We start from the raw sequence: 24,969 nt of genomic DNA on the forward strand, positions 1-24,969 counted from the left end.
CTCCCAGAGTGCGAAGAGCCTTGGCATGACCCTGGACAACACCCTGGACAACACCCTGGCACTTGTCATCTCCCGTCTGGATTACTGCAACTCGCTGTTGGCTGGGCTCCCTGCCTGTGCCATTAAACCCCTACAACTCATCCAGAATGCCGATCCCGTCTGGTGTTCAACCTTCCCAAGTTCTCTCACGTCACCCCGCTCCTCCGCACACTCCACTGGCTTCCAGTTGAAGCTCGCATCTGCTACAAGACCATGGTGCTTGCCTACGGAGCTGTGAGGGGAACGGCACCTCCGTACCTTCAGGCTCTGATCAGTCCCTACACCCAAACGAGGGCACTGCGTTCATCCACCTCTGGCCTGCTGGCTTCCCTACCTCTGCGGAAGCATAGTTCCCGCTCAGCCCAGTCAAAACTGTTCGCTGCTCTGGCACCCCAATGGTGGAACAAGCTCCCTCACGACGCCAGGACAGCGGAGTCACTCACCACCTTCCGGAGACATTTGAAACCCCACCTCTTTAAGGAATACCTGGGATAGGATAAAGTAATCCTTCTACCCCCCTTTACTCCAACCCACCCCCCCAAAAAAATAAAAAAATTAAAATTAAAATAAAAAAACATTGTAAAGTGGTTATCCCACTGGCTATAGGGTGAATGCACCTATTTGTAAGTCGCTCTGGATAAGAGCGTCTGCTAAATGACGTAAATGTAAATGTAAATAACAACCTCTCCCTCAACGTGATCAAGACAAAGGAGATGATTGTGGACTACAGGGAAAAAAAGAGGACTGAGCACGCCCCTATTCTCATCGACGGGCTGTAGTGGAACAGGTTGAGAGCTTCAAGTTCCTTGGTGTCCACATCACCAACAATCTATCATGGTCCAAACACACCAAGACAGTCGTGAAGAGGGCACGACAAAGCCTATTCCCCCTCAGGAGACTGAAAAGATTTGGCATGGGTCCTCAGATCCTCAAAAAGTTATACAGCTGCACCATCGAGACCATCCTGACTGGTTGCATCACCGCCTGGTATGGCAACTGCTCGGCCTCAGACCGCAAGGCACTACAGAGGGTAGTGCGTACGGCCCAGTACATCACTGGGGCCAAGCTTCCTGCCATCCAGGACCTCTATACCAGGCGGTGTCAGAGGAAGGCCATAAAAATTGTCAAAGACTCCAGCCACCCTAGTCATAGACTGTTCTCTCTGCTACCGCACGGCAAGCGGTACTGGTGCGCCAAGTCTAGGTCCAAAAGGCTTCTCAACAGCTTCTACCCCCAAGCCATAAGACTCCTGAACAGCTAATCATGGCTACCCGGACTACTTGCACTGCCCCCCCCCCCCCCCCCACCCCATCTTTTTACGCTGCTGCTACTCGGTTAATTATTTATGCATAGTCACTTTAACTCTACCCACATGTACATATTACTTCAACTACCTCAACTAGCCGGTGCCCCCGCACATTGACTTTGTACCGGTACCCCCCTGTATATAACCTCCCTAATGTTATTTTACTTTACTGCTGCTCTTTAGTTATTTGCTTTGATTTTTTTTACTTAACACTTTTTTATTTTATTTTACTTTTTTATTTTAAAAAACTGCATTGTTGGTTAAGGGCTTGTAAGTTAGCATTTTACTGTAATGTCTACACCTGTTGTATTCGGCGCATGTGGCAAATACAATTGATTTGATTTGATTTGCATCCCTCTCTACTTTCTCAGTCTTAAAGAAATATTAAAGGGGGTGAGAGAAAAAAAAGAAAGACGTACTAGAACCATCGTCACTGGACCGTCTTCACACTAAGTGAGTGACCTGGATCGCTCAAGGATGTAACTAAGAGCGCTTCAGTGGCTTCAATTGCAAGCAAAATACTCCAGTTACTGTAAAACCTATGCTGTCTAACAGTTTGAGTGTGAAGCTGTCAAAGGTGAATGCCCTGTACCAGAACACTACAGTCCTGAAGCAATGTGACAGAAATCCACTATCGTACCAATAATCTAGTGTGTTCTGTGTGCCCTCAAGAAGAAGAAGAAGAACACAAGACTACCTCCCGGGTAGTTAGTGGACATTCCCTTTTTCTCTACGTGTTGGACCTTCATTTTGCCCAGCTCATGTTATTAGGCTATTTTGTATGTGCGTAAAACCGCCTCCATTCTGTCTCAGGAAGGGAGGACTGTGATCGTATTGCTAGCAGCAGGGGAGGGATCATTAGCTTGTCCAGCTCCCCAGGTAGAGTCTATGAACCACTAGGGGATATTTTAATCAAACATTGTTCAGTTCCAAGGACGCACTGTGATGCCATGGAGGCAGGCATAGAGGGAGCTGGGGAGACAGGGGGGAAGGCTGGAGGGAAACCTGTGAATCTAACAGACCAGTGATGAAGGTAAACCTGTGGGAGGTAGTGTGATATTACTGTTACTAAAGAAGACCTACAGGGAACTAAGGCTGTGTGTGGGCTTAAGTGTGAAAGAGATGGATGAAAGAAGAACAAGAAGAAGAAGAAGAAGAAGAAGAAGAAGAAGAAGAAGAAGAAGAAGAAGAAGAAGAAGAAGAAGAAGAAGAAGAAGAAGAAGAAGAAGAAGAAGAAGAAGAAGAAGAAGAAGAAGAAGAAGAAGAAGAAGAAGAAGAAGAAGAAGAAGAAGAAGAAGAAGAAGAAGAAGAACAAGAAGAAGAAGAAGAAGAAGAAGAAGAACAAGAAGAACAAGAAGAACAAGAACAAGAAGAACAAGAACAAGAAGAACAAGAACAAGAAGAACAAGAAGAACAAGAACAAGAACAAGAACAAGAACAAGAAGAACAAGAACAAGAACAAGAAGAACAAGAAGAACAAGAAGAACAAGAACAAGAACAAGAACAAGAACAAGAAGAACAAGAAGAACAAGAAGAACAAGAAGAACAAGAAGAACAAGAAGAACAAGAAGAACAAGAAGAACAAGAAGAACAAGAAGAACAAGATTGGGAGAGAGAGAGAGACAAAGATTGAGGGAAAGAGAAAGAAAGAAAACCAGCCTGGAGTTAAAAAGAAAAATCCCTCCAATATTTATGAGAATCTTTACCTTGATATTAGCATGATATTTGAATAGATTGTATAGAATTACATTGAAAACTGGAGCCCACTTATGTCTTCTGAAGTTTACCCAAGTTCACCTCCAAATCAAAGCCATTTTCTACACCACGTTCTCTGAATCTCAAACATTTAGCATACATTTCACTAACATTAAAATACACAGGCACATATGTAAAACATTTATATAAAGAAAAATAAGCTTATGCCTAGCCCCAGAGAGAGAGAGAGAGAGATATGCCGGTGGAATGCTACGACACCGACATGCATTTCTTTATCCTTGTCAGATAGGCTACTGCGTCTGCTATACAGATGTAGGCGTACAGAAGAAGGCTAATTCGTGAGTTTTTAATCAGAATATTTTTTATAAACATAAGCATCGTATTGTTAGATTATAGGAGTAACTCTGGTAGTCTAAAACATTCTTCCTCACCTCAAGTTCCACTGTCGGAGTCAGTTGGACCGCTGGTGCGCACTGCCTTCATATCATAGGCCTGCAGTATAATAGGCCACACATTTACATTTACATTTTAGTCATTTAGCAGACGCTCTTATCCAGAGCGACTTACAGTTAGTGAGTGCATACATTATTTTTTTATTTTTCATACGGGCCCCCCGTGAGAATCAAACCCACAACCCTGGCGTTGCAAACGCCATGCTCTACCAACTGAGCTACACCACACTAAACCTTCACAAAAGTTTCTAAAGATCATCAGGGACCTCAGCCACCCGAGCCACGGCCTGTTGTCACTGCTTCCATCACTCAGACGTGGGCAGTACAGGAGCATCATGGCTAAAACTAACAGACTGGCCAATTGCTTCTACCCCCAGATCATCAGGCTGCTGAATAGCCACCACCAGTTAGCTACACATATTTTGGGAATAAGTCAATGGGTATGAATACTTTAAGGCACTGTACATTAAAGTAAACCAAAGTTTTGGAAATACATAACGCCATCTTACCAAATATCAAAGAATGTTAGCTATAAGTAGTTATCTTAGTCAGCCAGCTAACGTTAGCTATTTAGCCAACTAGCTTTTAGCCTAGCCAGCCTAGCCAACCACCACTTTTATGCTTGGCAAGCTAGAGTCTAACTACTGGAGACCAGCTCGAACACAACACAACTAAAACATAACCGCAGATCAAAAGCAAAGAGAGAGCAAAGACTTACAGATTGATGGCTGGGGCCCATCCGATGGTAAAACTTTTAAAAGAGTGCAGGCTGAGTTAGCTACCAAAGCGACGGGGAGGTGGGTGCTTCCCCGGGCTGAGGGAGTCAGGGAAATCCAATAGCTATATAGCGAGAAAAATCTAAAATAGATAGATTCCAGATGTCAGTCAGCTAGCACGCTAGCACTTAGCCAAGGTGGAAAAAGTTTACAAAACTCTCATAGCCTACTTCACAGAGAACATGCCAAAAAGTTGACAAAACAAAAAGGAGAACAGACGAGGTACTAATCAAATAGAGCAAGCAGGTATGATTTTCTCTTTCGTTTTGAGCCCACGGCAAGAAGGCACTAGAGTCTGCCAAGCTAATGGGTTCCCAATAGATAACACAGCCACAAAATATGTGAAGAGCATGAGGTGTGGCTAACCTTAGCCAGATAAAGCTAGCTACCGAGCTAGCATACAAACTCGGTAGCACATAGTAGATCCTCCATATGATGTTGAGAAATAGTGCATTGTGGCTAGTTTAGAAGACATCCGGAAATAAGTTAATAAATATCTAATACCCAAAAACATAACTATGTTTGTACTTATAGGTAACCAGATCGTGACTACAACTAAGTTACTATGTCTGTGTTGTTACATTGGTAAGTAAAAACTCATACTTCCTACCCTTTAAGCTAAACATTCTGATCTGTTCCATCAGCCTTATTCATTGATATGTTGTATTAAGAAGTGAGTAGTCGCAATACCCACAAAAAATGAAGTGGGTATACGACGTATAGCTGCGTATATCTTCCACTACACCACTGACCTAGGCCAAGGCTCCTCTCTCGCTCTCTCGTCAGCAGCAGGCGCAGAGCATGTACATAAGGCAGCGCTCAAGGAGTGAGAATCGGGATGTATGAGAGGCAGCCCCGGACAATTTGGCCGGCTACAATTTTATTTATCGGCTTTTAATTTATTTTATCGACCAAAAGCCGGCAATTACCGGCTAACGGAAACCCTGGTGCGTGTTTGTGTGTGTGTTCTGTGGAGAACATTAGGCAGACCCAAATCAGTCTCTGTATAAATCTTGGAAAAGCCACTCTATAATTCACTGAAAAGGCAGAAACAGCAAATAGGGAATAACGTCATCCACATCCATCCACCACCAAGGGTGCATCCAAAATGGCACCCTATTCCCTTTATAGTGCACTAGTTTTGACCAGGGCCTACAGTATAGGGTTCTGGTCAACAGCAGTGCACTATATAGGGAATAGGGTGCCATTTGGAAGCACACAAAGTCTCCAGTCGGCTCCAGGTCTATAAATCTGTTTTAACTGCACCCTCTCAGTATAATACATTGACTTCCGTTCATAAACCCCAATCCCGAGGTAACGACGATGGCTACCCTCAACACACGTTTTTAAATTAAATAGTTTGAATGAATATTAGCCTAATTGGTAGGATCATCACTAACAACCATTCATCCCTGTAACATGCTGACCACACCGGCCGTGTTGCGTGCGCGGGTGTTGCAAAATAAATGTACACATACATGTTATTCAATAATTTCATCCAAACTGCTCGCGTAGCCAGGCACTAAAATAGAACTTGGCTCTATTTTAGACGCTTGACACGCTGCAAGTCCCACCTCTCCCATCTCCTCATTGGTTTTTAGGAGCATATACCCACGTGGGTGATTGAAAGATGAACAAGGTCCATACTCCAGTCCAGTTGGTTGCAGTTATGCACCTTAAAGTTGGTTGCCAACCGCCATATAAAATCCACAGAAGAAGACTGAACAAGGAGAGATTACTAGAAACTAACTAGGTTTCCCCTTTTATCTGTGGATTAATTGTTGGAGTAGAGAACACTTGTGTGACACAAAATGGGTCAATATTCTACAAAGATCCAGCAAAAAAAAACAACCTTGTACATTTCAGGTAAAACAACAACCCAATGTTTATATCCCAGGACAAATTAGCTAGCAACAGCAAGCTAGCTAGCTAAATGTCCATGAATATTTAATATTTAATTTCAACCTGCGTGCCCTGATCGCGTCTGGACAAAATCAACATGCGCACAAGGACGCACGCGTGTGGCCGGTGTAGTCAGCATGTAAGACAACTGTTTGGTGTCTGGCGAAATCAGCATACTAAAGCATGACTGTGTGTTTGTGTGTGATAATGAGTATTTCAAGTTGAAGCCCTAGTGTGATTTGAAATAAGCAGCTAGATAGACGCAGGAGTCTAGATAGAAGTTATCTTATGGAAAATGATAGTAGTACATACAAGGTACAAGTGTATAAAGTGGAGTGCTCCAATGCCAAAACAATAGCATCCCATTACAGAGCAACCACTAGAAGCTACAAACACACAAAGCCCACAATGACTGACCTACAGCACAGTAGGTCTTGTCTGCACTGCAACACTCTTCTTGCACTCAATTACAGATTGAAAGAGCAGCAGGAGGAGCATTCCTTAAGGCACTTTTCCAGAACCCAGAGAAAGAAAGAGAGAGGAAGGACTGAAAGAGAAAGAGGGAAAGACTTGGGACACAGTTGTGGCTGGGGGAAACAGAAAAAAGACCAGAAGCTGGAAGAGAAGAGTCCCATTTCATCAGAAGAATGCCTGAGTCAGGGGATATGTGTGTGTGTGTGTGTGTGTGTGTGTGCGTCCGTTTGTGTGTATGTGTGTGGGCGTGTGTGTGTGTGTGGGCAACCGTGTGTGTGTCAGGGGAAGGAGAAAGGAGCCATTAGGGCACAGTGAGTCAGAGTCACATAACAGGGAGAGGCAGTAAAAACAGGAGTGGGCTCTGATCACAGTCACAGCACCGGCCCAGAAGACCAGAGGAGAGGAGAGTCCTAGAGGCACACAGACATTTGCTTTACATTTTAGTCATTCAGCAGATGAGTCTTCTCCAGAGTGACATACAATCAATGCATTCAACTAAAGTAGGTAAAACAAGCACATATCACGACCATTGCAAGTTATTCAAAATAGCCACTATCTGCAAAAGTACAGTCAACAACAGTGCTGTTAAGGTCTCCTCTCTACAATCTAAAGATCATGGCAGGAGGAGTCATAGTGAGCAGTGGGGTTTTACCATTACGTGTTAATGTCACAATTCCACTGTCCCGCAGCCCAGGCAGGAAATTCGTAAACTTAATCTCCCTCTGGAAAAACGTATAAACCTACCTGTCCACCTCTACGACCTGTGCAACAATGTGTCATTTTACAAATGCGATCTCTCCCGCACCAGTAGGCTAGCTAGCCCAAGAATGAAGGTGAAAATCAATTTCATTAACCAGTGCAAATGCGTCCTATGTAGGCCTATTGGATATTTATTGAAGTTCTTGTCTCTCATCATCACTGAATCTCTGCTAGCTATCTACATGCCAATGATTTGTTTAGCATAGCAACTTCAAATGAATCGAATTATTAGAGTGAATGACTGGGTCAAAACATGAGAAAATAACTAAACGACCAGCCTGCTTGGGTAGCAACTTCAGAATGCAAAAACAAATGTAATATTTTTTATGAAAAGAATATCATTCATATCTTTATAAATATGTTGCCAACCGTTTCATAAAAGCAATAATGCCCTCAAACCCGGGAATTATGGTGTGATAACTCTCTCCCGGCCCTTGGTTTCACCTCAGGCTTCAGAACAGCCCTTGTCAGTAGTTCTCAGGCATTATTGCTTAAATTATTCACTGTGCCTAAGCCAGCAGTATTCCACTAAAGCTCCTCTTCTTCACTATATTAATTCAGTGATACACATTTTAAACGGGTACACAATCCACCAATTATGATAACACACAGGATCCGGTGTAAAAGATGTCGCCATCTGTGACTTTGAAGATCAGTCGGCCGTCTTCATCTTGGTGTTGAGTTGTAGATTGGAAGATGCAGGAGGAGGTATCCTTCCTGAACAGACGGTGTGGGCAAGGGCAGTGGGGGGCGACTCTGCATTTAAACTCAGTGTCGAAGCGTGGCATCACTACACTGCTTATCTTAAACTTGTTAAAAAATTGGCCGTTTTGGCACGACAGGAAATTGAGTGAAAGACTACAGTGTTAAAGGGAGCGGGTGGAAAACAATCAGATATTATACGGCTTGATAGGAGTTCCCACTCACAGACCGTGCTGTAGGATTAACACAGTTGGGATTCTCCTTGTTTTCAACACTGAACATCTCCTCAATACAAGCCACTGTGTCCTGTCGGAGAATGGTACTGACTAGAATATTACGATATACAGGGATCTAAATGAAAACGTTTCATTTGCTGCACTATATTAATTCAAATCAAATTTAGGAGCACCAGAAAAATTGATTTTTAAATTAATTGAGATATAGCCTACATTGGGCCTATATGAATCCTACTTACTTTTGAAGCACATCTCCTGAAGAAGATATCAATTTTCCTTTCTTTCTGTGCCACCAAATGTTTGCAGATATCAGGTTGATAGTAGGGTTGCACAATATGGACCAAAACCCTAATCACATTTGAATAGATGTTGCATTTAGATAAAGAACATGCTGTTGCACAAACAACATGCTGATCTACACCACCACTGATAGCAACCTGTATTAGAGCTAACGTTTGCTTTGCCCTAACTAGTCCATTTAGCTAAATGGCTTTTAGCTAGCAAGCTAGCTAGTTAGCATGAGCATTATTATAGGCACATGCCAAAGAGAGCAAGCTACACAAACTAATAGTATAATAGAGAAATCATGTGGAATCACATTTAGAAGCAACGTGGAAAGCATCATCGTTCTTGTTTTAGAAGAATATGTGGAGTGCATGAATTTACATTATGCTGAGAGAATAAACAGTGGAGGAACTGTGTGGCGCCTGCTTGAGGGACATGGGGCGGGGCTTGGTGTGTGTGGCCCTGGAACTGGAAGCAAGCAGCCCTGGGAGGCAGCCTGTCTTTTTTGAGCAGTGTAGAGAAGAGTGTTGAGGGAAATATTGTTACGCATTAAACATTTTATTGGATTGTCTTTTAGTCGCACTTGTGCTCCCCCAAAAAAACTCCAGGTCGCACAGCAAAATATTTAGTTAATATGCAACCAAATTGGTCGCACTTAAGAGCTCTGACGATATACCCTTAATAAATAAACACACAAACCCCAGAATATGATGTGCAGTTCTACAGGCAAACTCAAGTGAACTCTATGGCATAAGCCCGTCTCTTTTTTCCCCCACCAGAGTAATTCACACCTTATCTTCAGTAGGGTTGGCATGGTGGCATATTCCCTAATTGCCTTTGCCTAAATTTTCAACACATATGTGGTAGTTAGACTATTAACATAACGCAAGAGAACAACGTAGATTGTAGAAAGAGCGGAGAGCGGAGAGCCCCAAAGCAGAGCAAAATGTCAGCTAGGGCTTAACATACTTTTCCCCCCCTCTCCTCTCCAATGTCGGATGATCATGGGCCGGCTTTTGCAGCGGACACTCTGCTGTCTGCCTTATTATTTTAAAATCTTAATTTCCCTTTTTCTCCCTAATCCCCATTCGATTTGAATGTGACTTGTTGGCCCAGGCTAGCCTACTCTTTCATGATCAACCATCGAATGGATCTATAGGCCTAACGGAGTTCCATCTCAGAAAGTTGTTTGTGAATAGCCTAAATAAAATGTAGTATAGTAATAATGCGAGAAATAACAAACATCTGCAAGATAGACTAATCAAATAGGAAGTTTAACAAACCTGATATGTTTCTGCTTTACTTGACCGAAGTGTAGGCAAAATAAATTGTGCTACCGGAAAATCCCTCCTTGCAAACCAAACGGCCAATAATATTGGCCAACACATTGGCTACTGTCAATAAAAGTTGCAGTAAACGTTAAACTTATAAACTAATATTTCGAATATTGTCAAAGTGTTTATTAAAGTCCTTGAATTGGGCAATCAGGTATATGCTCCTACAGCAGCACTTCCAATAAGTGGGAACAAAACTTTATTTTGAATAGCTTACAAATTGTGCATTTATATAAAAGTCAACAAAAATCAGATAAAACAAATAATGATTGAAACTATAACATTCTTTATAACACTTGAATGAACATTGGCTTAGCCTAAAAATGAATAGGCCTATTATCCTTTGGCTTTGCCTTTTGACCTGTAAAAATCCTAACTATACAATCAGATAAAACAAATGATTATATATACCAAGGAACACCAGCATGTTCACCCCCAGATTAGCGAACTCAGCAGGATGATGGAGGTTTGTAGTTTGTCCATCCTTTGCCCTGATAATCTTTTTGCATATTCTGCAAGTGACTTGGTTCAGGACTGCTGGCTCACCTTTATCATTCGAAGAACAGCTAAGAACTGCTAAACAGGCAAAGACCTGCTTTTCTTTCCCACCAAGTCAGCCATAGTTGTTTCTGATTTAGCTAAGGCAGGTTATACTATAGTTACTAAGTGAAATCAAAAAAAATGTACAGTCTAAAACTGTCAGAAAGTAGCCTAATGGAATAAAGAATGTTGCAAATGCGCTTACCCAGATTATCAAGATGATATAACAACAACCCTATCAATTTGAAAATCATTCTGCAGCCTAAATTAGATAAAACATAATTATACCTAACAATGATGTAACGATATTGTTTGTGACTTTTGTAACAATTTAAATAGAATGACATTATGCACCAAATCAAAGTTCTGTTATCACCAACGTGTCCTTCCAGACTTTGCCCAACCCTAATCTTCAGCATCACACAGGATCAGAGCTACCTCCCTGTCTTTCTACAGTCATTTAGGTAATCTCCCACAGTCAACCAATCCCATCTAACCCCATCCCTCACCCCAGACAGACACATGCCCATCAGACGGCTGACACCCTGCTCTCTTTAAGCCTCTCTCTGGACATAGACTGGCTCTCTGAGCCTAGGGGATGAATAAACTAGTGGGAGAGATGAGAGATGAAGCCTAGCAGGGATTTACTCTGTGTCCTCAGTCTCTATAATGACCACCGGCTCCCCTCTCATATCCTCTGTCTGCTTGGCTGTAGGCTTTAAATGGACACATGAGTGGCACGGCTTATTAGGACTCAAAAACATTGTGGGCATGTTGTTTTTCCAACATCCTTAGACAAAAGTCTCCTCTCTCTCCTTTTTCCACAAATCGTCTGACTCGCCTGTCAGAATCCAATCTCCACTTGCTCCTAGTTTCGGCTGCTATCTGTCCAGTCCAGCTTAACAGAACGATAACTTTTACCTAATTACCTGCTCTCAGCAAGTCTCTGGCAGGCTATTATTGAAGGGAAATAGGGAGAGTGTGAGATAAGCACCAAGAATCCTTGGGCCGAGTGGCCGAGGAGTGAGGCGGAGGACAAACAACTAGCCTGTTTCCTCTAGATAAAGAGGGAGTCTCAGAGAGAGGCCCCTGGACAGACAAACTTCCTTTGTGTGTGTGTGTGTGTGTGTGTGTGTGTGTGTTTCCTCCCATTCTCAGTGAACTCTGGGATCTCCAGCTGCCCCCAATCTGAGATCACTCACAGCTGCCTGACAAGCCAACTCAGTGAAGGTGTGTGGTGGGGGGGGTGTTTGTGTGTGTATGAATTAATGTAAAATCACCAGTTGGCAACCTATCCCTTACGGGATAAATTTAACATAAACAAACATTAGGCAACAATAATTCACAGTGATAATTAGGTAATAATTATTCCGGTGTTCTGTGCAGTGCGCACCGCATAAAGAATGAAACAGAAATCAATACATAATAGTAAATACTGTTATCCAGCAATAATAACCCTAGAGCAGTAAAATTAATACGAATACATAGAGAAATAAATACAGAAAACCCTGAGACAGACTTACACTCAATCTAAATTATGTGCATTAGGAAAGTATTCTGACCCTGTGACTTTTTCCACATTTTGTTACGTTACAGCCTTATTCTAAAATTGATTAAATTATACACTTTTATCATGAATCTACACACAATACCCCATAATGACAAAGCGAAAACAGGTTTTTTGAAATTTAGCAAACGTATTAAATACAAAAAACAGATACCTTATTTACATTAGTATTCAGACCCTTTGCTATGAGACTCGAAATTGAGCTCAGGTGCATCCTGTTTCCATTGATCATCCTTGAGATGTTTCTACAACTTGAATGGAGTCCACCTGTGGTAAATTCCATTGATTGGACGTTATTTGGAAAGGCACACACCTGTCTATATAACGTCCCACTGTTGACAGTGCGTGTCAGAGCAAGAACCAAGCAATGAGGTCGAAGGAATTGTCCGTATAGATCCGAGACAGGATTGTGTTGAGGCACAGATCTGGGGAAGGGTACCAAAACATTTCTGCATCATTGAAGGTCCCCAAGAACACAGTGGCCTCAATCATTCTTAAATGGAAGAAGTTTGGAACCACCAAGACTCTTCCTAGAGCTGGCCGCCCGGCCAAACTGAGCAATCGGGGGAGAAGAGCTTTGGTCAGGGAGGTGACCAAGAACCCGATGGTCAATCTGACAGAGCTCCAGAGTTCCTCTGCGGAGATGGGAGAACCTTCCAGAAGGACAAACATCTCTGCAGAATTCCACCAATCAGGCCTTTATGGTAGAGTGGCCAGATGGAAGCCACTCCTCAGAAAAGGCACATGACAGCCCGCTTGGAGTTTGCCAAAAGGCATCTAAAGCACTCTGAGCATGAGAAACAAGATTCTCTGGTCTGAATGCTCTTTGGCCTGAATGCCAAGCATCACATCTGGAGGAAACCTGGCACCATCCCTATGGTGAAGTATGGTGGTGGCAGCATCATGTTGTGGGGATGTTTTTCAGCGGCAGGGACTGGGAGACTAGTCAGGATCGAGGCAAAGATGAACGGAGCAAAGTACAGAGAGATCCTTGATGAAAACCTGCTCCAGAGCGCTCAGGACCTCAGACTGGGGCGAAGGTTAATATTCCAACAGGACAACGACCCTAAGCACACAGCCAAGACAACGCAGGAGTGGCTTCGGGAGAAGTCTCTGAATGTCCTTAAGTGGCCCAGCCAGAGCCCGGACTTGAACCCAATCGAACATCTCTGGAGAGACCTGAAAATAGCTGTGCAGCGACGCTCCCCATCCAAACTGACAGAGCTTGAGAGGATCTGCAGAAAATAATGGGAGAAACTCCTCAAATACAAGTGAGCCAAGCTTGTAAGCCAAAGGTGCTTCAACAAAGTACTGAGTAAGGGGTCTGAATACTTATGTAAACGTGATATTTCAGTTTAACATTTTTTATAAATTTGCAAACATTTCTAAAAACCTGTTTTTGTTTCCTCATTATGGGGTATTGTGTGTAGACTGATGATGTGAAAAAACTATTTAATTGATTTTAGAATAAGGCCGTAAAGTAACAAAATGTGGAAAAAGTCAAGGGGTCTGAATACTTTCTGAATATATGCCCTTTGCTATATATCTGGAGCTAAATATTTGTATTATTTAATTATTGCCTTTTTCTTTTATTTGAGGCTTTATTTATTTTTTTATCTGTAAATGGAAACATACAATGGACAAAAAAACATTTAAGTTTCTCCTTAGTTTCTCCATCACTCAGTCACATAATGCCAGGGTATATCTGGTGAGTGTGTGTGTGTGTGTGTTTGTATGTTGAGTGTTAAGTGAAAGCATGTGTGTGTGTTGATCATTGCGAGTATGTGTTGTTGGAGAGTGTGAACGTTTAAATCTACTGTTAGGATGCCATGCTGTACAGCAGGGTTCCCCAACTGGCGGCAGGATTTTATTTGGCCAACTAAGTTTGAGCGTACATTTTGTATTTAATTTAAATGACTATAAAAACACCAGTAAATCAGCTCAAAGTGATTTAATTTTGGAAATCTGTACCAAAGTATCCTCACCCATAATAGAGAGATATGTGATCGTATTCAAATGTAAGCAAGGTTTGAAATTGTTATGTTTTAGTCAAATATGATATCTGTTTGGGCTACTTGCGGTCAATTTGCAGTCTACAAATTATTTGTAATTATGTTCCAGCCCCCTGACCATCTGCTCAAGAATAATTCGTCCCGCGGTTGAATCTACACTGAACAAAAATATAAATGCAACATGTAAGGTGTTGGTCCCATGTTTCATGAGCTGAAATAAACTATCCTAGAAATTTTCCTTACGCACAAAAAGCATTTCTCTAAAAGAAATGCCACAAATTTGTTTACATCTCTGTTAGTGAGCATTTCCCATTTGCCAAGATAATCCATCCACCTGACAGGTGTTGTCACAAGTGTAGAGAGGAGTAGGTAATCAAATCAAATCAAATCAAATTTTATTGGTCACATGCGCCGAATACAACAGGTGCAGACATTACAGTGAAATGCTTACTTACAGCCCTTAACCAACAGTGCATTTATTTTAAACAAAAAAGTAAGAATAAAACAACAACAAAAAAGTGTTGAGAAAAAAAGAGCAGAAGTAAAAAATAAAGTGACAGTAGGGAGGCTATATATACAATAGAATAAAGTGACAGTAGGGAGGCTATATATACAGGGGGGTACCGTTGCATAGTCAATGTGCGGGGGCACCGGCTAGTTGAGGTAATATGTACATGTGGGTAGAGTTAAAGTGACTATGCATAAATACTTAACAGAGTAGCAGCAGCGTAAAAAGGATGGGGTGGGGGGGCAGTGCAAATAGTCCGGGTAGCCATGATTAGCTGTTCAGGAGTCTTATGGCTTGGGGGTAGAAGCTGTTGAGAAGTCTTTTGGACCTAGACTTGGCACTCCGGTACCGCTTGCCGTGCGGTAGCAGAGAGAACAGTCTATGACTAGGGTGACTGGAGTCTTTGACAATTTTGAGGGCCTTCCTTTGAGGGCCTTCCTTTGAGGGCCTTCCTCTGAGGTAGGAGGCAGTCGCAGGTTTAGAACTACTGAATTTATTAAAGCATCATAGCTTAAAGCGGGACGAAACCCACAGTGCAAAATATAAAGTACTCAGGAAATAGTAGGAGCGATTCCTCTCAGGAAAACAAGCAACATATACAATGACCGACAAAGACACATGGCAGAGAGAGTATATATACAGTGATAGAGTGGGGATTGTAACCAGGAGTGTGTAATGATGACGAGACAAGTCCGGGGTTGATGAGTGAAGGGCGCTTGCCAGCAGTAGGTTCGGCAGCAGCTAGAAGGCCGGCGACGCCGAATGCCTGAGCTGGACAGGAGAGGGAGCCAAAGCGATGGCTGGTGTGACATATCAAGAAGCTGATTAAACAGCATGATCATTACACAAGTGCACCTTCTGCTGGGGACAGTAAAATACCACTCTAAAATGTGCAGTTTTGTCACACAACACAATGCCACAGATGTCTCAAGTTGAGGGAGCATGCATTGGCATGCTGACTGCAGGAATGTCCACCAGAGATGTTGCCAGAGAATTGAATGTTAATTTCTCTACCATAAGCTGCCGCCAACGTCGTTTTAGAGAATTTGGCAGTACGACCAAACGGCCTCACAACCGCAGACCACGTGTAACGACGCCAGCCCAGGACCTCCACATCCGGCTTCTTCAACTGAGGGATCGTCTGAGACCAGCCACCCGGAAAGCTGATAAAACGGTGGGTTGTTCTAAGAACTGGTTGTTGTTTTTAGAACTGGGCAGCATTGAAAGGAATTGCAACATGAAATTACCTTTATCTTAAAGAAATAGCAAGACTACAAAATCCCACTATGTCGTTGAACATCAAAACAATTGCAAGACAACAGGTGCAATTCCAATGCATGTATTGTGTGTGAAAACCCCAGAAATATACAAGTTGCCGGAAAAGCACCCACCTTTCCTCTCCTCGACTGTATAAATTATTTCTGCTACAACACTGGGAAGCAAATGTCATTTTCATGGTGTCTCTCGACAACAAAGATACGGAACCCATTACAGGCTACTCTACTCTCCTACATCACACACATTAAATGAAGGGTCCTCCAGCGATCGAAAAAAGCAATTTTCACATTGAGCCAATAGCTCTCAGCGGAAGAGTGTGTGTGTGTGTGCTCGTGCGTGTGTGTGTGCGCGTGTGAACTGCAGCATGGTGGATGGTGCCGGAGTGAAGAGCAGTGGGGCTGATACGATACCGGGAAGCAAAGTGCACAGAAATGACCCACCGGGCCTGACGTGCCCTGCAAGCTGGATGAGAGGAGGGGAGAGAGCGAGTGGGGAAGAGAGAGGGAGGGGGGAGAGAGAGAAAAGGGGTAAGGAAGAAGAGAGAGCGAGGGATAACGAAGGAAGAAGAGAGATGGAGAGATGTAAAAGAGAGAGAAAGAAGGAGAAAGGTAGTGGGAAAGGGGATGATGGATTAGTATGAATAATTTGGTCTGATTAGGGCCATGCAGCGATCAGACGACCGACCAGAGAGAGAGGAGGGAGAGAAAGAGGTGAGAGTGGGAGGGAAAGAGAAAGAAAGAGAGAGAAAGGTAGTGGGTATGGTGAATTAGTATTAATCATGTGGTGTGATTAAGGCTGTGAAAACGGGGCCATGAAGCGATCAGACACCCGGCCAAGCGGACAGCCATATCAGCAGTTATTAACTATAGAGAGAGAGAGAGAGAGAGAGAGAGAGAGAGAGAGAGAGAGAGAGAGAGAGAGAGAGAGAGAGGCTCTGAACCCCACCATGTGGAACCTCCGCAGATTGAATAAAGCTGCAATATGTGACTTTTTGAGCCACCTGACCAAATTCACATAGAAATGTGTATTATAGCTCTGTCATTCTCATTGAAAGTAAGTCTAAGAAGCAGTAGATATGTTCTATGTGCGCTATTTCTATGCTTCCCATTCTTAAGTTTAGTTTTTTCGTTTTTACATCTGGTTTTGTAGTTCGTTTTGTACACCTGCTTCAAACAGCTGAAAATACAATATTTTTGGTTATGGAAAATATATTTCACAGCGGTTAGGTGGTACAATGATTCTCTACACTATACTTCCTTGTTTTGTCATATAAAGTTAAATTAGTCTAACTATTAGAATTTTAGCGACCAGGAAATGGCAGAGCGATTACTGCAGAGTGCATCTTTAATTTTATCTCTTTAATGATGATACTAAGCCAGGCCAGCTAGCGCAGCACACCACTGTCACCCCTGCCCTCATCAGCTGCAACAGGGAGGGATAGGTGGCAGGTAGCCTTGCGGTTGGAGCGTTGGCCCACTAACCGAAAATGTGCTAGTTTGAAACCTTTGAGCCTACAAGGTGAAAAATTGGTCCATGTGCCCTTGAGCAAGGCACTTAACCCTAATTGCTCCAAGACAAATATAAGCATCCACCAAATTATTATTATTATTGCCATGGGCATTTCACACATTAATATCTTCTACCATACCTGGATTGGTCTAGATTGGGTAGGGACAAAGAACACACATCGGCACAGTCCCTTTTCCCTGTCTGTCTCTTTCTGGCTGATTGTGTGTTTCACAAGTATTATGGTATCACTGATGGCAAAAATCCAGTTCATCTCTGGAGTGCAGGCAAAATCAATGCAGGCTTGTTAGGTGGAGATTAGATTTTTCCTAACATTTCTCTCTCCTGCGATCTTTCAGGGTCCACTGCTATATTAGAAGGTCTGCTGAGGAAACTGAATGCATTTTTGCTACTCTCTGACGCATATGACTGTGTAATACTGTGTAAATTGTAGTGTTTGTGAACTGTGTTGGCATTAGCGTTTTTATATCCTGTGGACATAACTTCTGTATCTGGGCAACAAAACTACTTCCCAACAACACTCCTGAAGAAAGTTAAGAGAAGAAAAGCTTTAGGCGGTGGTAAGAGTGTGTGTGTGTTCGTGTGTTTAGTCATCCGTGTTGGCAGCTGTTCTACCATCATCACACTACTATTTTTTCTTTCTTTAACAAGGCAAATGCTCTCCCACCCAGCCGCAACACACACAAGGAACAAAACACTCCTCTGTTTTCACTTTGCAGTGTGTGTGTGTGTGTGTGTGTGTGTGTGTGTGTGTGTGTGTGTGTGTGTGTGTGTGTGTGTGTGTGTGTGTGTGTGTGTGCGTCTCACCCCTCAAAAACCATTTAGCTCCCAGACAGGTTTTGGAAAGAAAGCTGGAGAAAGAAAAAGAGGGAACGAGAGATAACAAACATCGGGGTGTACATGATCCTAGCCCAACACATTAATCATGATAGGGGACGTGATCTGAGTCACTCACAGTTATTCAGAGCCAGTGATCTGTTGAATAATAGTTTGTCTTCTTTCCTTGTTTTGTCCTCACCCTGCAATGTGAATGGAGCGCTACACTTATAGAAATAGAAGTAATAGAATATATTTGATTTATATCGCTACACTGGCCCCATTATAGGCACGCACTGAATAACGGAAGATTATAGCTACACCACTGACTTAGCCTGAGTTGTTTGCCATGTACTGTTGTATATACTGCTGGTGTGGGTTTTTGTGTTGTCCATTAATCATGATATGAGATGATTCCAATCCTCAGTCAGTCAGTCTTTCAGAGCTAGCTATCTTTAACCTAGTCTATTGTCTGTCTCTCATTTGTTCTCACCCTGCGGTCTGGAGAGTATTGCTAGCTAGACTGGCCTCAGAGAGACAGAGAACCTGAGTAAGTGAATCTGTCTTACTTGAGGCTGAGCAGTCCAGCACCGTCACACACACACACCTGACCAGAGAGCTGTGTTACTGTAATGGATCCCCTGGAGCCAATCTCTTCACACACAAGTGCTGGTCTAATTGAAACCTGATTTGGTGTGTGCGTGTGTGTGAGAGAGAGAGTGTGTGTGAACAAGTGCAGGCAGCAGCAAACCTCTTTATACAGAGCAACAACTGAATGTGAAATGTCAGTGCCCCAGGCTAGTTAGCTAGTCTATGACCAGGCAGCTTCCATGTTTTGAAACCTCTACACTCATTTTCACTAGCTGCCTTGTTTAATATAATTAAGTAGGGAGCTATAATTTGTTATACAAATGGTTTATTGGGATAATTGGAATGGGGAAATGAAAAACATAACTGACATTTTGTGTGTGCAATGTGCTCTCAGTCGCACCTCAGAATTAGAGTTTGTCCATGTTTCTCAAATGTCAAATTTCAAAAGTGTTTAAGGTTAAGTTTAGACATTAACTCCAAAATCTTAAGGTTAGGCATTAACCCCCTGAATGATTAAGGTTAAGGTTTGGCATAGGCTTAAAAAAAATCTCAGAAATAACCTTCTATTGCTGGTTTCGAACATGCAACATTTTACATTTAAATGTTTTGTCATTTATCAGACGCTCTTATCCAGAGCAACTTACAGTTAGTGAGTGCATACATCTTTTTTTTCATACTGGGAAAGCAACCTTATGCACCAGAGGCAGATTCTAAAATCAAATATTGTCAAGACAAGAAACCTCAAAATAACCCATCTTCACTGCCATCAAGACTATCATCAATTATCTCAAATCAAATACAATTGTATTTGTCACATGCTTCATAAACAACAGGTGTAGACAAACAGTGAACGGTTTACATATGGGCCCTTCACAACAATGCAGAAAGAAAAAAAATGAAATAATAGAAAAAGAATAACAGGAGGAATAAATACACAATGAGTAATGATAACTTGGCTATATACACGGGGTACAGGTACCGAGTCGATTTGCAGGGGTACGAGGTAATTGAGGTAGATCCTGTATGTACATATAGGTAAGTATAAAGTGACTAGGCAACAGGATAGATAATAAACAGTAGCAGCAGCATATGTGATGAGTCAAAAGTGTTTGTGCAAAAAGGGTCAATGCAGATAGTCTGGGAGCTATGGTTAACTATTTATCAGTCTTATGGCTTGGGGCTAGAAGATGTTCAGGGTCTCATGTTGGTTCCATCGGTACTGCTTGCTGTGCGGTAGCAGAGAGAACAGTCTGACTTGGGTGGCTGGAGTCTATATAGAGGTTTCAAACCTCTCTGCTATCATACTGTACTCCAGTTTACATAAAATAGCAAAGGGCTCCCTCCCATGTGTGCTAGTCTTTGATTAATGCTAACTGTCAGTAAACTCCTGCCCTCTAGCCAGGTTGCCTCCAACTGAGACAGCTCGAGACGTTCCCATCTGGTACAACGTGCGTCGTGGGGGACAAGCCCAGTTTATGACTCGACCCCATGGGCCGCGCGCGTTACACGCTGTCAATTCGCGTGGGAAAGATGCCATCTTGAAGACTGATGGACTGACAGACTGGCAAACATCGGCTTTCCCTCTCAACTCTCCAATATCCAACTCTCTCAGAGGCAAGCTAATTGGTAAATATGTCAACGGTGTTCATAATGCCAGAGATGAAATGTGAATTTAATCTTGCAAGATAAATGTTGGCATCATAAATGTATTGGTCATGCAAAATTAATGTAGCCTATCATTAGTTTATTCAACAGTGTTAAAGTAGGCTATATTATGTTCAGTATAACTTATACACTCCACTGACAATAAGCTTTAGATCTTGAAAAATGCGGCTAGGTATAGGCTAAAGCAAAATCGATAGTTAGAAGTTCTACAACCATTTTCATAATTCCGTTTTCGACTACACGTACACACCTAATGATTTCCACTCATCTGAGTTAATACTGATAAACAGTATTGAACAATGCGCGCTGCTCGACGCATGAGAAATTGGATACATTTATGAATCCAACGTGTAGCAAATATTTCCTTTGCGCAATACTGACATTTCATTCAACAGATAGCCTTTTACCACATTTTGTGGTGGTGTAATCAAGTGTGCATATCACGGTCAGAAAAACAACCTTTACTTGAATTAACTAGAACAATAGTCGACAGCTGCATTAGCCTATTAGGCTAATCCAAACAATTTCCAAAACAAAACATTGCACTCCACATTGCGCACAACACAGACAGTTAGCATAGTACAATTTTTTTAATCAATATTGCAAAGTTATACCACAGAACCCCCGTAGCAAGCTTAGAAGAGATGGGACAACATTGTTTACATAACAGACTTCGCTCTCTTTTCTCCATCACTTCATGTTCCTCTCTATAATTACTTTTCAAGCAACACATTCAGAATTCGGTTCAAGTTGAATATGTCGCAATAGTTTTGTTGTTGTATTGAGATCGACTAAAGAGAGATTGACTGTTCTTACCTCAAAACTGCAGTTTAGTCCAACACCTCTGCGCGAGCTTTCTGGTGTTCTCTCCACAAAATATGTCAGATAATACAATTATGCACTAAAATCAGTGCATAAAAACAAGATAAATATTCTAAGAAAATAGCCAAGTAGGATATGTGTCCAAGAAAATAACAACAAGCCTATAGACTTCAGTCTTCAGCAAATAAATTCCAGAGCCGCAGATAACTATAGCCCCAATTTGGTCACGCAGTCTTCGAGACGAGAGAGAGATTGGTATGCAAACACTTTTCTTCCGAACGAACCACACACTGTAAAGCTCTCGAGCCATCCACATGTTGTTCAGCCCCCGGGGGCGGGCACTCATCCTGTAAGACACGCCCCCTTTTAACTCCTTTATTTTAGCTTGAATTAGATTGTATCTTCTAAACACAATGCTCTTGAATAAAGTAATGATAACTTTACTCACAGATGAAAGACTATGATAAATTAAATGCAATTTGGGTCCCTGATTATCCAAAACAATGCCAGTGGGAGGAGAGAGCGTGCTGCTGGGGTGATGGAAGTGTTTTATTTTCCTGCATGTACCCTCATGTCACAAAATCTACTACAGATGGGAGAGCAAGGTAAGCAGGTCTCCAGACATCTTTTTCCTTCTCTCAGAAGGTCGTGACACTGACATTCCCTGTGTCATAGGTGATACCCCCAACTGCCTCCAACCCCACTCCCTTGTGTTTTACTAGTGTGTTTTCCTGATCCCTTTCCCCTCTACTTGCCTAACCCTAACAAGAACATTTGAATACAGAGAGAAAGTGTCAGGATCTTGAGTAGAAGAAACTACTTGAGTTAAATGACCATCAAAATGGCAGTGCGTGTGTTGTGTGTGCATGTGTGTACGTGTGTGCAGGCCTACATGATAGCAGCTGTCTGGTGTTTTAAGCACAGGGCTCAGAGAGGACAGAGGTCTACGCTTGTCACACACAATAAGGTCAACATACTGTTGTTGGGAAAGTCCACCAGATCAGTTATGTCTGTTGGTTTTCCTCCACTCTCCAGTCATCAGAACCTGGGCTCTGGTCAAAAGTAGTGCACTACATAGGGAATAGGGTGGTATCAGGGATGCAGACTCCATGGTCCTTGAGTTGTATGGCTCTGTGCAATAGAGGTGGAAACTCTGTGTTTACTCTGTCACAGTGAGTGACCACACTCAGTAACAGGCTGGTTCACTCTTTAACTTCTCTGTGTTTGAAGTGAATGGCAAAAGGGCATAGATAGACTATTGTGGGCATTGGTAATGCAAAAGGACATAGATATAGTGGTAAATTAACTAGCACACAATAGCCTATCTATGCCCTCTATGATTATGATAACACACATAAACTTAAGTCCTTTTGTTCACCAAACCTAGAATACCTCACAATCAAATGCAGACCATATTACCTCCCAAGAGAATTCTCTTCGGTTATAGTCACAGCCGTGGTTTTTAGGTGTTTGATGCCATTCCATTTGCTCCGTTTCGGCCATTCTTATGAGCCGTTCTCCCCTCAGCAGCCTCCACTGTTACAAGCATACCCATAACATGATGCAGCCACTACTATGCTTAAATATATGGAGAGTAATACTCAGTAATGTGTTGTATTGGATTTTCCCCAAACATAACACTTTGTATTCAGGACAAAAAGTTAAATTGCTTTGCCACATTTTTTGGAATATTACCTTAGTGTCTTGTTGCAAACAGGATGCATGTTTTGGAATATTGTTAGTCTGTACAGGCTTCCTTCTTTTCACTCTGTCAATTAGGTTAGTATTGTGGAGTAACTACAATGTTGTTGATCCATCCTCAGTTTTCTCCTATCACAGCCATTACACTCTAACAGTTTTAAAATCACCATTGGCCTCATCGTGAAATCCCTGAGCAGTTTCCTTCCTCTCCGGCAACTGAGTTAGGAAGGATGCCTGTATCTTTGTAGTGACTGGGTGTATTGATACACCATCCAAAGTGTAATTAATAACTTCACCATGCAAAAAGCGATATTCAATGTCTGCTTTTTTACATTTTGACCCATCTACCAATAGGTGCCCTTCTTTGTAGGCATAGGAAAACCTCTCTGGTCTTTGTGGTTGAATCTGTGTATGAAATTCACTGCTCTACTGAGGGACCTTACAGATAATTGTATATGTGGGGTACAGAGAAGAGGTAGTCATTCAAAAATCATGTTAAACACTATTATTGCGCACAGAGTGAGTCCATGCAACTTATTATGTGTTTTATTAAGCAAATTGTTACTTCTGAACTTATTTAGGCTTGCCATAACAAAGGAGTTGAATATTTATTTGTCATGAGCCTCTCACTCCACCGGGTTACCACCTTAATTTTCTTCCACTCTGCTCACCACTCTCTCTACTCAGCCTAACTAGCTCCACCTGTCCCTGCTCTGCTCTGCTCTAATTACTCTGCCAGCTGCGCTGCATTACCCACTACCTCTCCCAGTATTTAAGGCCCTGTCTTTCAGCTCTCCGGTGTCAGATCGTCTGCAAAGCTCACACCCGGAACCTGTTTGCTCGCGCTTCTGGCTCACCCTGGTTTTGTGACCCCGGACCTGCCTGAATTTTGGATACTCTTCTGCCCCAGGAGATCCAGACCTGCTTCTGCCATAACGACTCCTGACTACTCTTCAATCCCGGTAACTCTGACCAGCCTTCTGCCTTGCTACTACGTATTTTGGATTTCCCTTGAACTGTACTGCTGCCTTGTTTCATTCCGCCCTGTTGTGTCTGTGTCTCCCCCCCCCCAGGACTTCTGGACCACCCACCACCGGCTTCATAGGACGCATCGCTGCCACTGGGGGGGGCACAGACCCAGCACATTGGACGGGATCCCTGTTACCCCTGGAGCCTTCATTCACTCCCTACTTCCCTTTTCCCTTAAGTTTTAATAAACTTTCTGGTGTGACGCAATTGTGGTCCTCTGGTCGTCTGTCTGAACCGTGACAGTACGATCTGACCATTATGGACTCAGCGCACACTTTCCCCGACATGGAAACCGATGAGCATGAGCAGCAGTTCCAGCAGCAGCAACAACAACTCGCCATGATCATTCAACTCCTCACCAACCTTACCCTAGCCAGTCTGCCCACCAGCCCTGCCCCCGAGTTACCTGCCCCGGTCATTGCAGCCGCTGCTCCGGAACCCAAGATTGGAAACCCCGAGCGGTTCAACGGCGATTCAACCCAGGTCCGGCCATTCCTGACTAGCTGCCGACTTCAGTTCTCCTTGCAGCCAAGGACCTTCGCCACGGAGGGGGCTAAAGTTGGGTATGCCATCACTCACCTGACGGGCCGAGCTCGACTCTGGGGAACAGCAGAGTTCGAACGTCAAACCCCCGCATGTGCAACCTTCGACCTGTTTGCTGAGGAGATGCTGAAGGTGTTTGACCTGGATTCACCAACCGCAGAGGCGTCTCGTGAACTGTTCAGTATTCGACAAGGCAGACGTACAGTCGCAGACCATTCCATCGACTTCCGAACCCTGGCTAGACGAAGTTCTTGGAACACACCATCGTTGGTGGACGCGTTCTTCCATAGTTTGGCTGACTATATCAAGGACGAGTTGGTCTCCCATGAACTGCCTTCCACTCTTGATGAAGCCATCGCACTGACTGTCAGGATCGACAGAAGGATACA

The 24,969-nt window shown here is 42.9% G+C and overlaps 1 protein-coding gene across 1 annotated transcript in view; it reads right to left on the minus strand.

Moving 5' to 3' along the window:
* Positions 1 to 21,587, minus strand: part of LOC311136805 (tetraspanin-18B) — a 108,059-nt gene extending 86,472 nt beyond the window's left edge. Inside the window, exon 1 of the mRNA XM_084171086.1 lies at positions 21,302 to 21,587. The gene's annotated coding sequence lies outside the window, so the exon portion shown is untranslated. The remainder of the gene's footprint in view (positions 1 to 21,301) is intronic.
* Between the last annotated feature and the right edge of the window lie 3,382 nt (positions 21,588 to 24,969).

Source organism: Coregonus lavaretus (genome assembly GCF_964263955.1).
Source record: "Coregonus lavaretus genome assembly, chromosome: 11".
In the NCBI taxonomy this organism is placed as follows: domain Eukaryota; kingdom Metazoa; phylum Chordata; class Actinopteri; order Salmoniformes; family Salmonidae; genus Coregonus; species Coregonus lavaretus.